Source organism: Cryptomeria japonica, unplaced genomic scaffold (assembly GCF_030272615.1).
Source record: "Cryptomeria japonica unplaced genomic scaffold, Sugi_1.0 HiC_scaffold_169, whole genome shotgun sequence".
Classification (NCBI taxonomy): Eukaryota; Viridiplantae; Streptophyta; class Pinopsida; order Cupressales; family Cupressaceae; genus Cryptomeria; species Cryptomeria japonica.
The window spans coordinates 235,258-250,000 of record NW_026728991.1 but is presented as its reverse complement, the minus strand read 5'-3'; the positions used below and the strand labels follow the sequence as shown (position 1 = coordinate 250,000).

The following is a 14,743-nucleotide window of genomic DNA, read 5'->3' as shown; positions in this document are numbered from 1 at the left end:
TGGGGTTGCGCGCCCTGGTGGGCACCATGGTGCGCACCAAGGAGCGCTCCGAAGTGTGCTCCAAGGTGCGGCGTGCACGAAGTCGGAGCCCGGTTTGCCCCGGGTGCGCACCTCGCGTGCACCTTCGCCGCGGTGGGCACCATGGCGTGCACGAAGTCGGAGCCCGGTTTGCCCCGGGTGCGCACCTCGCGTGCACCTTCGCCGGGGTGGGCACCTCGGCTGGGTTGCGCGCCCTGGTGCGCACCAAGGAGCGCTCCGAAGTGTGCTCCAAGGTGCGGCGTGCACGAAGTCGGAGCCCGGTTTGCCCCGGGTGCGCACCTCGCGTGCACCTTGGCGCGGTGGGCACCATGGCGTGCACGAAGTCGGAGCCCGGTTTGCCCCGGGTGCGCACCCCGCGTGCACCTTCGCCGGGGTGGGCACCTCGGCTGGGTTGCGCGCCCTGGTGCGCACCAAGGAGCGCTCCGAAGTGTGCTCCAAGGTGCGGCGTGCACGAAGTCGGAGCCCGGTTTGCCCCGGGTGCGCACCTCGCGTGCACCTTCGCCGCGGTGGGCACCTTGGCTGGGTTGGGCACCATTGAGCGCTCCGAAGTGTGCTCCAAGGTGCGCACCATGGCCCTCCAAGGTGCGCAGCATGGCGTGGACGAAGTCGGAGCCCGGTTTGCCCCGGGTGCGCACCTCGCGTGCACCTTCGCCAGGGTGGGCACCTCGGTGCGCACACCTTCTCAATGTTTTCTTGCCTTTTCTGGAAATTGGTGAAGGCAGCGCATCAAAGGTGCGCACCTCGGTGTGCTCCGAGGTGCGAACCCGAGAGCGCTCCGAGGTGCCCACGAAGTCGAAAGTCGGGTTAATTGCATTGTTTTCCCCGGGTGCGCTCCGAGGTGCGCAACATCGGTGCGCACCAAGGAGGGATCCGAAGTGTGCTCCAAGGTGCGCACGATTCGGAGCTCGGTTTGCCCGGGGTGCGCACACCTTGGCTGGGTTGCGCACCCTTTGTGCGCTCCAAGGTGCGCACGAAGTCGGAGCTCGGTTTGCCCCGGGTGCGCACCTTCGCCAGGGTGCGCACCTTGATGCGCACGCCTTGGCTGGGCTGCGCACCTTGGTGGGCGCCATGGTGCGCACCTTTCGTGCGCTCCAAGGTGCGCACGAAGTCGGAGCTCGGTTTGCCCCGGGTGCGCACCTTGGTGGGCGCCATGGTGCACTCCGAGGTGCCCAAGATTGGTGCGCACCAAGGAGCGCTCCGAAGTGCGCTCCAAGGTGCGCAGGTGCGCGCGAAGTCGAAAGTTGGGTTAATTGTCCGGTTTGCCTCGGGTGCGCACCTTGCGTGCACCTTCGCCAGGGTGGGCGCCTTGGTGCGCACACCTTGGCTGGGCTGCGCACCCGGGCGCGCACACCTTGGCACCCGCGTTTCCTTCATTTTAAATTTTTTTTTTTTACAATCTCTCAAGTGGGAAATTCTATAATCTCAACTTTTTTTGCCTTTTCAGGAAACTTTTGAATGGAGCGCATCATTGGTGCGCTCCGAAGTGTGCTCCAAGGTGCGCACCTCTGGTGTGCTCCAAAGCTCTCTCTAGCTGCGTGCACCTGCCCCGGCCGCGCACCCGGCCCCGCCCAGCTTCGCTCACCTGTCCCGGGCGTCTGGTGCGGAACCTTAGAGTAAGAAACATCACCGTGCACCTTGGCCAACGTGCGCGACTCGACCGAGCGCGCACTGGCCGAGGTGCACACCGATTTCACCTGGGTGCGCGCGCAGCACCTCGGGCGCACCGGGGTGCGCGCACAACGCCCGGGTTGCACCGTGGCCTGTGTGCTCGGGGCGCCTCGGGTGCGCGCTCGGTGTCGCCCCCGCGCGCGCGGTAGTGCGGGCAGCGCACCCCGGCCCGGCCCGGCCCCGACGAGAACGCAAACGGGCAAAAGGTTTATTCAAATAGCATTGCGACGCCCGGCGAAAAACTAAAAAAGGGTGCAACACCGGGACTTCCCGGGAGGTCACCCATCCCAGTACTACTCCGGCCCAAGCGCGCTTAACTGCGGAGTTCTGATGGGATCCGGTGCACTAACGCTGGTATGATCGCACCCGTTATGAGCTTGTCGCAGTGTGTACTTAGCAAACCGCGACCCACGTGCGAATCCACCCCGGCCACCCACCCCCGTCGAGGTGCACACCCTCCCTCGCGAAGTGCGCCCCGTTCGCCAAGTGTGAGCCCTGCCCGGGTGCGCGCACCTTGCTAGGGCGTCGGGTGTGCACCCGGCCCGGCCTACGTGCGTGCACCTGGACGGGGCGTCGTGTGCGTGCAGTGTCCCGTCTGCAACGCGGTGCCCACACACCACCTCGGGCGCAACGACCTGCGCTCACATGTGGGCCGAGTGCACCTTGGTGCATGTTCGGGGCGCCTCGGGTGCACGCTCGATCTTGCCCCGGTGCACCAAGGCGCTCGGTTTGCCCCGGGTGCGCACTTGGTGCAAGGTGGGCACCCAAAATAGGGATCAAGCACCAAAACACAAGTTTCGGGATGCAAAATGGGACCCAAGGACCACAAATGCGTTCCAAGACCCATGATGGGTCCACGAGAACAAAAATGTGTTCCGAGACTTAATAAACAAATATTGGGTTTTAGGAGAAGAAACATGCTCTGATGCCCAAAACGAGAATCGACCCCGAAAAGGCCACAGGCCAAAAGTGGGATGCGAGACAAAAAAAAAAGGGACCCGAGGACCAAAATTGGGTTCCCAGGTCGAAGACAGGGCAACCGGACAAGAAACGACCTCTAAGGCTCGAAATGAGTCCCGACGACTAAAACTTGACAAGAAGCACCCATCAGGCACCCAACTCGACACCCATGGGATGCCGACCCACCCGGGCTTCCACCTAGCACACCTTGGCACCCACCCACCCTCGCACCCAACCTCGCACCCAACTTAGCACCTTTGAACCCACATTGGCACTCACCCTGACCCTGGCACCTTGGAACCCACATTGGCACTCACCTTGACCCTGGCACCCACCTTTGCACTCACCTTGGGACCCACCCTGGCTCCCACCTCGGCACCCACCCAGACACCCACCTTGGTTCCTTGGCACCCACCTTGGATCCTTGGCACCCACCCCGACACCCACCTTGGCACGCAACTTGGCTACTTGCCACCCACCTTGGCTCCTTGACGCCCACCCCGACAACCACCCCGTGACCTACCCTGGCTAGGGTTGGTGCACACCCACCCTGGTGCCCACCTTGGCACCCACCCCATGACCCACCTTGGCACGCACCTTAGTACCCACCCCGTTACCCACCCTAGGACCCACCCCGTGACCCACCTTGGCCAGGGTGGGTGCCTTGGTGCGCACAACTTGCCTGGGCTGCACACCAGGGCGGGCTCAAGATGGCACCCGCGTTCCGTTTTTTTCACTATCTTTCAAAACGGAAATTTTAAAATCTCGTTTTTTTTTTTTTTTTTGCCTTTTCTGGAAATTAGTGAAGGCAGCGCATCAAAGGTGCGCAATGCTGGTGCGAACCCGGGAGCGCTCCGATGTGTGCTCCAAGGTGCGGCGTGCACGAAGTCCGAGCCCGGCTTGCCCCGGGTGCGCACCTCGCGTGCACCTTCGCCGGGGTGAGCACCTTGGCTGGGTTGCGCGCCCTGGTGCGCACCAAGGAGCGCTCTGAAGTGTGCTCCAAGGTGCGGCGTGCACGAAGTCGGAGCTCGGTTTGCCCCGGGTGTGCACCTCGGGTGCGCACCTCGCGTGCACCTTCGCTGCGGTGGGCACCTTGGCTGGGTTGCGCGCCTTGGTGGGCACCATGCAGTGCACGAAGTCGGAGCCCGGTTTGCCCCGGGCGCGCACCTCCGCCAGGGTGGGCACCTTGGTGCGCACAACTTGCCTGGGCTGCGCACCAGGAAGGGCTCAAGATGGCACCCGCGTTCCGTTTTTTTCACTATCTTTCAGAACGGAAATTTTAAAATATCGTTTTTTTTTGCCTTTTCTGGAAATTAGTGAAGGCAGCGCATCAAAGGTGCGCAACGCTGGTGCGAACCTGGGAGCGCTCCGATGTGTGCTCCAAGGTGCGGCGTGCACGAAGTCGGAGCCCGGTTTGCCCCGGGTGCGCCCTGGTGGGCACCATGGTGCGCACCAAGGAGCGCTCCGAAGTGTGCTCCAAGGTGCGGCCTGCACGAAGTCGGAGCCCGGTTTGCCCCGGGCGTGCACCGCGGGTGGGCACCTTGGTGCGCATGCCTTGCCTGGGCTGCGCACCAGGGCGGGCTCAAGATGGCACCCGCGTTCCGTTTTTTTCACTATCTTTCAAAACGGAAATTTTAAAATCTCATTTTTTTTTGCCTTTTCTGGAAATTAGTGAAGGCAGCGCATCAAAGGTGCGCACCTCGCTGCCCACCACGGTGCGCAACGCCGGTGGGCACCCGGGAGTGCTTCGAAGTGTGCTCCAAGGTGCTGCGTGCACGTTGTCGGAGCCCGGTTTGCCCCGGGTGCGCACCTCGCGTGCACCTTCGTCGGGGTGGGCACCTTGGCTGGGTTTGCCCCGGCTGCGCTCCGAAGCGGGGTTATTGGAGCGCCGCCTCTTTTTTTGTCGGAGCGTTTGGTGGGGTTTCTCGCATTGGCTCTTCCCAGGCCCGGTTGCCACCCTGGCGCGCACGAAGTCGGAAGTAGGGTTAATTGCCCGGGTGCGCACCTTTGCCAGGGTGGGCACCTTACCTGGGCTGTGCACCAGGGCGGGCTCAAGATGGCACCCGCGTTCCGTTTTTTTCACTATCTTTCAAAACGGAAATTTTAAAATCTCCTCTTTTTTTTGCCTTTTCTGGAAATTAGTGAAGGCAGCGCATCAAAGGTGCGCACCTCGCTGCCCACCTTGGTGTGCTCTGAGGTGCGCACCCGGGAGCGCTACGAAGTGTGCTCCAAGGTGCGGCGTGCACGTTGTCGGAGCCCGGTTTGCCCCGGGTGCGCACCTCGCCTGCACCTTGGCCGGGGTGGGCACCCTGGCTGGGTTTGCCCAGGGTGCGCTCCGAAGCGGGGTTACTGGAGCGCCCCCTCTTTTTTTGTCAGAGCGTTTGGTGGGGTTTCTCGCATTGGCTCTTCCCAGGCCCGGTTGTTGGGTGCGCTCCCACCCTGGCGCGCGCGAAGTTGGAAGTTGGGTTAATTGCCCGGGCGCGCACCTTCGCCAGGGTGGGCACCTTGGTGCGCACACCTTGGCTGGGCTGCGCACCAGGGCGGGCTCAAGATGGCACCAGCATTCCCTTTTTCTCACTATCTTTCAAAACGGAAATTTTAAAATCTCGTTTTTTTTTGCCTTTTATGGAAATTAGTGAAGGCATCGCATCAAAGGTGCGCACCTCGCTGCCCACCTTGGTGTGCTCCGAGGTGCCCACCACGGTGCGCTCCGAGGTGCCCACCACGGTGCGCAACGCCGGTGCGAACCCGGGAGCGCCCCGATGTGTGCTCCAAGGTGCGGCGTGCACGAAGCCGGACCCCGGTTTGCCCCGGGTGCGCACCTCGCGTGCACCTTGGTGCGCACACCTTGGCTGGGTTGCGCGGCCTGGTGGGCACCATGGTGCGCACCAAGGAGCGCTCCAAAGTGTGCTCCAAGGTGCGGCGTGCACGAAGTCCTAGCCCGGTTTGCCCCGGGTGCGCACCTTCGCCGCGGTGGGCACCATGGCGTGCACGAAGTCGGAGCCCGGTTTGCCCCGGGTGCGCACCTCGCGTGCACCTTCGCCGGGGTGGGCACCTCGGCTGGGTTGCGCGCCCTGGTGCGCACCAAGGAGCGCTCCGAAGTGTGCTCCAAGGTGCGGCGTGCACGAAGTCGGAGCCCGGTTTGCCCCGGGTGCGCACCTTCGCCGCGGTGGGCACCCTGGTGCGCACCATGGCGTGCACGAAGTCGGAGCCCGGTTTGCCCCGGGTGCGCACCTCGCGTGCACCTTCGGCGGGGTTGCGCGCCCTGGTGCGCACCAAGGAGCGCTCCGAAGTGTGCTCCAAGGTGCGGCGTGCACGAAGTCGGAGCCCGGTTTGCCCCGGGTGCGCACCTCGCGTGCACCTTCGGCGGGGTTGCGCGCCCTGGTGGGCACCATGGTGCGCACCAAGGAGCGCTCCGAAGTGTGCTCCAAGGTGCGGCGTGCACGAAGTCGGAGCCCGGTTTGCCCCGGGTGCGCACCTCGCGTGCACCTTCGCCGCGGTGGGCACCATGGCGTGCACGAAGTCGGAGCCCGGTTTGCCCCGGGTGCGCACCTCGCGTGCACCTTCGCCGGGGTGGGCACCTCGGCTGGGTTGCGCGCCCTGGTGCGCACCAAGGAGCGCTCCGAAGTGTGCTCCAAGGTGCGGCGTGCACGAAGTCGGAGCCCGGTTTGCCCCGGGTGCGCACCTCGCGTGCACCTTCGCCGCGGTGGGCACCATGGCGTGCACGAAGTCGGAGCCCGGTTTGCCCCGGGTGCGCACCCCGCGTGCACCTTCGCCGGGGTGGGCACCTCGGCTGGGTTGCGCGCCCTGGTGCGCACCAAGGAGCGCTCCGAAGTGTGCTCCAAGGTGCGGCGTGCACGAAGTCGGAGCCCGGTTTGCCCCGGGTGCGCACCTCGCGTGCACCTTCGCCGCGGTGGGCACCTTGGCTGGGTTGGGCACCATTGAGCGCTCCGAAGTGTGCTCCAAGGTGCGCACCATGGCCCTCCAAGGTGCGCAGCATGGCGTGCACGAAGTCGGAGCCCGGTTTGCCCCGGGTGCGCACCTCGCGTGCACCTTCGCCAGGGTGGGCACCTCGGTGCGCACACCTTCTCAATGTTTTCTTGCCTTTTCTGGAAATTGGTGAAGGCAGCGCATCAAAGGTGCGCACCTCGGTGTGCTCCGAGGTGCGAACCCGAGAGCGCTCCGAGGTGCCCACGAAGTCGAAAGTCGGGTTAATTGCATTGTTTTCCCCGGGTGCGCTCCGAGGTGCGCAACATCGGTGCGCACCAAGGAGGGCTCCGAAGTGTGCTCCAAGGTGCGCACGATTCGGAGCTCGGTTTGCCCGGGGTGCGCACACCTTGGCTGGGTTGCGCACCCTTTGTGCGCTCCAAGGTGCGCACGAAGTCGGAGCTCGGTTTGCCCCGGGTGCGCACCTTCGCCAGGGTGCGCACCTTGATGCGCACGCCTTGGCTGGGCTGCGCACCTTGGTGGGCGCCATGGTGCGCACCTTTCGTGCGCTCCAAGGTGCGCACGAAGTCGGAGCTCGGTTTGCCCCGGGTGCGCACCTTGGTGGGCGCCATGGTGCACTCCGAGGTGCCCAAGATTGGTGCGCACCAAGGAGCGCTCCGAAGTGCGCTCCAAGGTGCGCAGGTGCGCGCGAAGTCGAAAGTTGGGTTAATTGTCCGGTTTGCCTCGGGTGCGCACCTTGCGTGCACCTTCGCCAGGGTGGGCGCCTTGGTGCGCACACCTTGGCTGGGCTGCGCACCCGGGCGCGCACACCTTGGCACCCGCGTTTCCTTCATTTTAAATTTTTTTTTTTTACAATCTCTCAAGTGGGAAATTCTATAATCTCAACTTTTTTTGCCTTTTCAGGAAACTTTTGAATGGAGCGCATCATTGGTGCGCTCCGAAGTGTGCTCCAAGGTGCGCACCTCTGGTGTGCTCCAAAGCTCTCTCCAGCTGCGTGCACCTGCCCCGGCCGCGCACCCGGCCCCGCCCAGCTTCGCTCACCTGTCCCGGGCGTCTGGTGCGGAACCTTAGAGTAAGAAACATCACCGTGCACCTTGGCCAACGTGCGCGACTCGACCGAGCGCGCACTGGCCGAGGTGCACACCGATTTCACCTGGGTGCGCGCGCAGCACCTCGGGCGCACCGGGGTGCGCGCACAACGCCCGGGTTGCACCGTGGCCTGTGTGCTCGGGGCGCCTCGGGTGCGCGCTCGGTGTCGCCCCCGCGCGCGCGGTAGTGCGGGCAGCGCACCCCGGCCCGGCCCGGCCCCGACGAGAACGCAAACGGGCAAAAGGTTTATTCAAATAGCATTGCGACGCCCGGCGAAAAACTAAGAAAGGGTGCAACACCGGGACTTCCCGGGAGGTCACCCATCCCAGTACTACTCCGGCCCAAGCGCGCTTAACTGCGGAGTTCTGATGGGATCCGGTGCACTAACGCTGGTATGATCGCACCCGTTATGAGCTTGTCGCAGTGTGTACTTAGCAAACCGCGACCCACGTGCGAATCCACCCCGGCCACCCACCCCCGTCGAGGTGCACACCCTCCCTCGCGAAGTGCGCCCCGTTCGCCAAGTGTGAGCCCTGCCCGGGTGCGCGCACCTTGCTAGGGCGTCGGGTGTGCACCCGGCCCGGCCTACGTGCGTGCACCTGGACGGGGCGTCGTGTGCGTGCAGTGTCCCGTCTGCAACGCGGTGCCCACACACCACCTCGGGCGCAACGACCTGCGCTCACATGTGGGCCGAGTGCACCTTGGTGCATGTTCGGGGCGCCTCGGGTGCACGCTCGATCTTGCCCCGGTGCACCAAGGCGCTCGGTTTGCCCCGGGTGCGCACTTGGTGCAAGGTGGGCACCCAAAATAGGGATCAAGCACCAAAACACAAGTTTCGGGATGCAAAATGGGACCCAAGGACCACAAATGCGTTCCAAGACCCATGATGGGTCCACGAGAACAAAAATGTGTTCCGAGACTTAATAAACAAATATTGGGTTTTAGGAGAAGAAACATGCTCTGATGCCCAAAACGAGAATCGACCCCGAAAAGGCCACAGGCCAAAAGTGGGATGCGAGACAAAAAAAAATGGGACCCGAGGACCAAAATTGGGTTCCCAGGTCGAAGACAGGGCAACCGGACAAGAAACGACCTCTAAGGCTCGAAATGAGTCCCGACGACTAAAACTTGACAAGAAGCACCCATCAGGCACCCAACTCGACACCCATGGGATGCCGACCCACCCGGGCTTCCACCTAGCACACCTTGGCACCCACCCACCCTCGCACCCAACCTCGCACCCAACTTAGCACCTTTGAACCCACATTGGCACTCACCCTGACCCTGGCACCTTGGAACCCACATTGGCACTCACCTTGACCCTGGCACCCACCTTTGCACTCACCTTGGGACCCACCCTGGCTCCCACCTCGGCACCCACCCAGACACCCACCTTGGTTCCTTGGCACCCACCTTGGATCCTTGGCACCCACCCCGACACCCACCTTGGCACGCAACTTGGCTACTTGCCACCCACCTTGGCTCCTTGACGCCCACCCCGACAACCACCCCGTGACCTACCCTGGCTAGGGTTGGTGCACACCCACCCTGGTGCCCACCTTGGCACCCACCCCATGACCCACCTTGGCACGCACCTTAGTACCCACCCCGTTACCCACCCTAGGACCCACCCCGTGACCCACCTTGGCCAGGGTGGGTGCCTTGGTGCGCACAACTTGCCTGGGCTGCACACCAGGGCGGGCTCAAGATGGCACCCGCGTTCCGTTTTTTTCACTATCTTTCAAAACGGAAATTTTAAAATCTCGTTTTTTTTTTTTTTTTGCCTTTTCTGGAAATTAGTGAAGGCAGCGCATCAAAGGTGCGCAATGCTGGTGCGAACCCGGGAGCGCTCCGATGTGTGCTCCAAGGTGCGGCGTGCACGAAGTCCGAGCCCGGCTTGCCCCGGGTGCGCACCTCGCGTGCACCTTCGCCGGGGTGAGCACCTTGGCTGGGTTGCGCGCCCTGGTGCGCACCAAGGAGCGCTCTGAAGTGTGCTCCAAGGTGCGGCGTGCACGAAGTCGGAGCTCGGTTTGCCCCGGGTGTGCACCTCGGGTGCGCACCTCGCGTGCACCTTCGCTGCGGTGGGCACCTTGGCTGGGTTGCGCGCCTTGGTGGGCACCATGCAGTGCACGAAGTCGGAGCCCGGTTTGCCCCGGGCGCGCACCTCCGCCAGGGTGGGCACCTTGGTGCGCACAACTTGCCTGGGCTGCGCACCAGGAAGGGCTCAAGATGGCACCCGCGTTCCGTTTTTTTCACTATCTTTCAGAACGGAAATTTTAAAATATCGTTTTTTTTTGCCTTTTCTGGAAATTAGTGAAGGCAGCGCATCAAAGGTGCGCAACGCTGGTGCGAACCTGGGAGCGCTCCGATGTGTGCTCCAAGGTGCGGCGTGCACGAAGTCGGAGCCCGGTTTGCCCCGGGTGCGCCCTGGTGGGCACCATGGTGCGCACCAAGGAGCGCTCCGAAGTGTGCTCCAAGGTGCGGCCTGCACGAAGTCGGAGCCCGGTTTGCCCCGGGTGTGCACCGCGGGTGGGCACCTTGGTGCGCATGCCTTGCCTGGGCTGCGCACCAGGGCGGGCTCAAGATGGCACCCGCGTTCCGTTTTTTTCACTATCTTTCAAAACGGAAATTTTAAAATCTCATTTTTTTTTGCCTTTTCTGGAAATTAGTGAAGGCAGCGCATCAAAGGTGCGCACCTCGCTGCCCACCACGGTGCGCAACGCCGGTGGGCACCCGGGAGTGCTTCGAAGTGTGCTCCAAGGTGCTGCGTGCACGTTGTCGGAGCCCGGTTTGCCCCGGGTGCGCACCTCGCGTGCACCTTCGTCGGGGTGGGCACCTTGGCTGGGTTTGCCCCGGCTGCGCTCCGAAGCGGGGTTATTGGAGCGCCGCCTCTTTTTTTGTCGGAGCGTTTGGTGGGGTTTCTCGCATTGGCTCTTCCCAGGCCCGGTTGCCACCCTGGCGCGCACGAAGTCGGAAGTAGGGTTAATTGCCCGGGTGCGCACCTTTGCCAGGGTGGGCACCTTACCTGGGCTGTGCACCAGGGCGGGCTCAAGATGGCACCCGCGTTCCGTTTTTTTCACTATCTTTCAAAACGGAAATTTTAAAATCTCCTCTTTTTTTTGCCTTTTCTGGAAATTAGTGAAGGCAGCGCATCAAAGGTGCGCACCTCGCTGCCCACCTTGGTGTGCTCTGAGGTGCGCACCCGGGAGCGCTACGAAGTGTGCTCCAAGGTGCGGCGTGCACGTTGTCGGAGCCCGGTTTGCCCCGGGTGCGCACCTCGCCTGCACCTTGGCCGGGGTGGGCACCCTGGCTGGGTTTGCCCAGGGTGCGCTCCGAAGCGGGGTTACTGGAGCGCCCCCTCTTTTTTTGTCAGAGCGTTTGGTGGGGTTTCTCGCATTGGCTCTTCCCAGGCCCGGTTGTTGGGTGCGCTCCCACCCTGGCGCGCGCGAAGTTGGAAGTTGGGTTAATTGCCCGGGCGCGCACCTTCGCCAGGGTGGGCACCTTGGTGCGCACACCTTGGCTGGGCTGCGCACCAGGGCGGGCTCAAGATGGCACCAGCATTCCCTTTTTCTCACTATCTTTCAAAACGGAAATTTTAAAATCTCGTTTTCTTTTGCCTTTTATGGAAATTAGTGAAGGCATCGCATCAAAGGTGCGCACCTCGCTGCCCACCTTGGTGTGCTCCGAGGTGCCCACCACGGTGCGCTCCGAGGTGCCCACCACGGTGCGCAACGCCGGTGCGAACCCGGGAGCGCCCCGATGTGTGCTCCAAGGTGCGGCGTGCACGAAGCCGGACCCCGGTTTGCCCCGGGTGCGCACCTCGCGTGCACCTTGGTGCGCACACCTTGGCTGGGTTGCGCGGCCTGGTGGGCACCATGGTGCGCACCAAGGAGCGCTCCGAAGTGTGCTCCAAGGTGCGGCGTGCACGAAGTCCTAGCCCGGTTTGCCCCGGGTGCGCACCTTCGCCGCGGTGGGCACCATGGCGTGCACGAAGTCGGAGCCCGGTTTGCCCCGGGTGCGCACCTCGCGTGCACCTTCGCCGGGGTGGGCACCTCGGCTGGGTTGCGCGCCCTGGTGCGCACCAAGGAGCGCTCCGAAGTGTGCTCCAAGGTGCGGCGTGCACGAAGTCGGAGCCCGGTTTGCCCCGGGTGCGCACCTTCGCCGCGGTGGGCACCCTGGTGCGCACCATGGCGTGCACGAAGTCGGAGCCCGGTTTGCCCCGGGTGCGCACCTCGCGTGCACCTTCGGCGGGGTTGCGCGCCCTGGTGCGCACCAAGGAGCGCTCCGAAGTGTGCTCCAAGGTGCGGCGTGCACGAAGTCGGAGCCCGGTTTGCCCCGGGTGCGCACCTCGCGTGCACCTTCGGCGGGGTTGCGCGCCCTGGTGGGCACCATGGTGCGCACCAAGGAGCGCTCCGAAGTGTGCTCCAAGGTGCGGCGTGCACGAAGTCGGAGCCCGGTTTGCCCCGGGTGCGCACCTCGCGTGCACCTTCGCCGCGGTGGGCACCATGGCGTGCACGAAGTCGGAGCCCGGTTTGCCCCGGGTGCGCACCTCGCGTGCACCTTCGCCGCGGTGGGCACCATGGCGTGCACGAAGTCGGAGCCCGGTTTGCCCCGGGTGCGCACCTCGCGTGCACCTTCGCCGGGGTGGGCACCTCGGCTGGGTTGCGCGCCCTGGTGCGCACCAAGGAGCGCTCCGAAGTGTGCTCCAAGGTGCGGCGTGCACGAAGTCGGAGCCCGGTTTGCCCCGGGTGCGCACCTCGCGTGCACCTTCGCCGCGGTGGGCACCATGGCGTGCACGAAGTCGGAGCCCGGTTTGCCTCGGGTGCGCACCCCGCGTGCACCTTCGCCGGGGTGGGCACCTCGGCTGGGTTGCGCGCCCTGGTGCGCACCAAGGAGCGCTCCGAAGTGTGCTCCAAGGTGCGGCGTGCACGAAGTCGGAGCCCGGTTTGCCCCGGGTGCGCACCTCGCGTGCACCTTCGCCGCGGTGGGCACCTTGGCTGGGTTGGGCACCATTGAGCGCTCCGAAGTGTGCTCCAAGGTGCGCACCATGGCCCTCCAAGGTGCGCAGCATGGCGTGCACGAAGTCGGAGCCCGGTTTGCCCCGGGTGCGCACCTCGCGTGCACCTTCGCCAGGGTGGGCACCTCGGTGCGCACACCTTCTCAATGTTTTCTTGCCTTTTCTGGAAATTGGTGAAGGCAGCGCATCAAAGGTGCGCACCTCGGTGTGCTCCGAGGTGCGAACCCGAGAGCGCTCCGAGGTGCCCACGAAGTCGAAAGTCGGGTTAATTGCATTGTTTTCCCCGGGTGCGCTCCGAGGTGCGCAACATCGGTGCGCACCAAGGAGGGCTCCGAAGTGTGCTCCAAGGTGCGCACGATTCGGAGCTCGGTTTGCCCGGGGTGCGCACACCTTGGCTGGGTTGCGCACCCTTTGTGCGCTCCAAGGTGCGCACGAAGTCGGAGCTCGGTTTGCCCCGGGTGCGCACCTTCGCCAGGGTGCGCACCTTGATGCGCACGCCTTGGCTGGGCTGCGCACCTTGGTGGGCGCCATGGTGCGCACCTTTCGTGCGCTCCAAGGTGCGCACGAAGTCGGAGCTCGGTTTGCCCCGGGTGCGCACCTTGGTGGGCGCCATGGTGCACTCCGAGGTGCCCAAGATTGGTGCGCAACAAGGAGCGCTCCGAAGTGCGCTCCAAGGTGCGCAGGTGCGCGCGAAGTCGAAAGTTGGGTTAATTGTCCGGTTTGCCTCGGGTGCGCACCTTGCGTGCACCTTCGCCAGGGTGGGCGCCTTGGTGCGCACACCTTGGCTGGGCTGCGCACCCGGGCGCGCACACCTTGGCACCCGCGTTTCCTTCATTTTAAATTTTTTTTTTTTACAATCTCTCAAGTGGGAAATTCTATAATCTCAACTTTTTTTGCCTTTTCAGGAAACTTTTGAATGGAGCGCATCATTGGTGCGCTCCGAAGTGTGCTCCAAGGTGCGCACCTCTGGTGTGCTCCAAAGCTCTCTCTAGCTGCGTGCACCTGCCCCGGCCGCGCACCCGGCCCCGCCCAGCTTCGCTCACCTGTCCCGGGCGTCTGGTGCGGAACCTTAGAGTAAGAAACATCACCGTGCACCTTGGCCAACGTGCGCGACTCGACCGAGCGCGCACTGGCCGAGGTGCACACCGATTTCACCTGGGTGCGCGCGCAGCACCTCGGGCGCACCGGGGTGCGCGCACAACGCCCGGGTTGCACCGTGGCCTGTGTGCTCGGGGCGCCTCGGGTGCGCGCTCGGTGTCGCCCCCCGCGCGCGCGGTAGTGCGGGCAGCGCACCCCGGCCCGGCCCGGCCCCGACGAGAACGCAAACGGGCAAAAGGTTTATTCAAATAGCATTGCGACGCCCGGCGAAAAACTAAGAAAGGGTGCAACACCGGGACTTCCCGGGAGGTCACCCATCCTAGTACTACTCCGGCCCAAGCGCGCTTAACTGCGGAGTTCTGATGGGATCCGGTGCACTAACGCTGGTATGATCGCACCCGTTATGAGCTTGTCGCAGTGTGTACTTAGCAAACCGCGACCCACGTGCGAATCCACCCCGGCCACCCACCCTCGTCGAGGTGCACACCCTCCCTCGCGAAGTGCGCCCCGTTCGCCAAGTGTGAGCCCTGCCCGGGTGCGCGCACCTTGCTAGGGCGTCGGGTGTGCACCCGGCCCGGCCTACGTGCGTGCACCTGGACGGGGCGTCGTGTGCGTGCAGTGTCCCGTCTGCAACGCGGTGCCCACACACCACCTCGGGCGCAACGACCTGCGCTCACATGTGGGCCGAGTGCACCTTGGTGCATGTTCGGGGCGCCTCGGGTGCACGCTCGATCTTGCCCCGGTGCACCAAGGCGCTCGGTTTGCCCCGGGTGCGCACTTGGTGCAAGGTGGGCACCCAAAATAGGGATCAAGCACCAAAACACAAGTTTCGGGATGCAAAATGGGACCCAAGGACCACAAATGCGTTCCAAGACCCATGATGGGTCCACGAGAACAAAAATGTGTTCCGAGACTTAATAAACA

At 63.9% G+C, this 14,743-nt stretch overlaps 3 non-coding genes across 3 annotated transcripts; all 3 read right to left on the bottom strand.

Moving 5' to 3' along the window:
- Window positions 1-1,956: 1,956 nt before the first annotated feature.
- On the bottom strand, window positions 1,957-2,075 carry LOC131867389 (5S ribosomal RNA). The gene has a single exon (XR_009365947.1). It is a non-coding gene; the product is annotated as a 5S ribosomal RNA (ribosomal RNA).
- Window positions 2,076-7,991: 5,916 nt separating this feature from the next.
- LOC131867388 (5S ribosomal RNA) lies at window positions 7,992-8,110 on the bottom strand. Its single transcript, XR_009365946.1, has one exon. It is a non-coding gene; the product is annotated as a 5S ribosomal RNA (ribosomal RNA).
- A 5,990-nt stretch (window positions 8,111-14,100) lies between these two features.
- On the bottom strand, window positions 14,101-14,219 carry LOC131867374 (5S ribosomal RNA). The gene has a single exon (XR_009365932.1). It is a non-coding gene; the product is annotated as a 5S ribosomal RNA (ribosomal RNA).
- Between the last annotated feature and the right edge of the window lie 524 nt (window positions 14,220-14,743).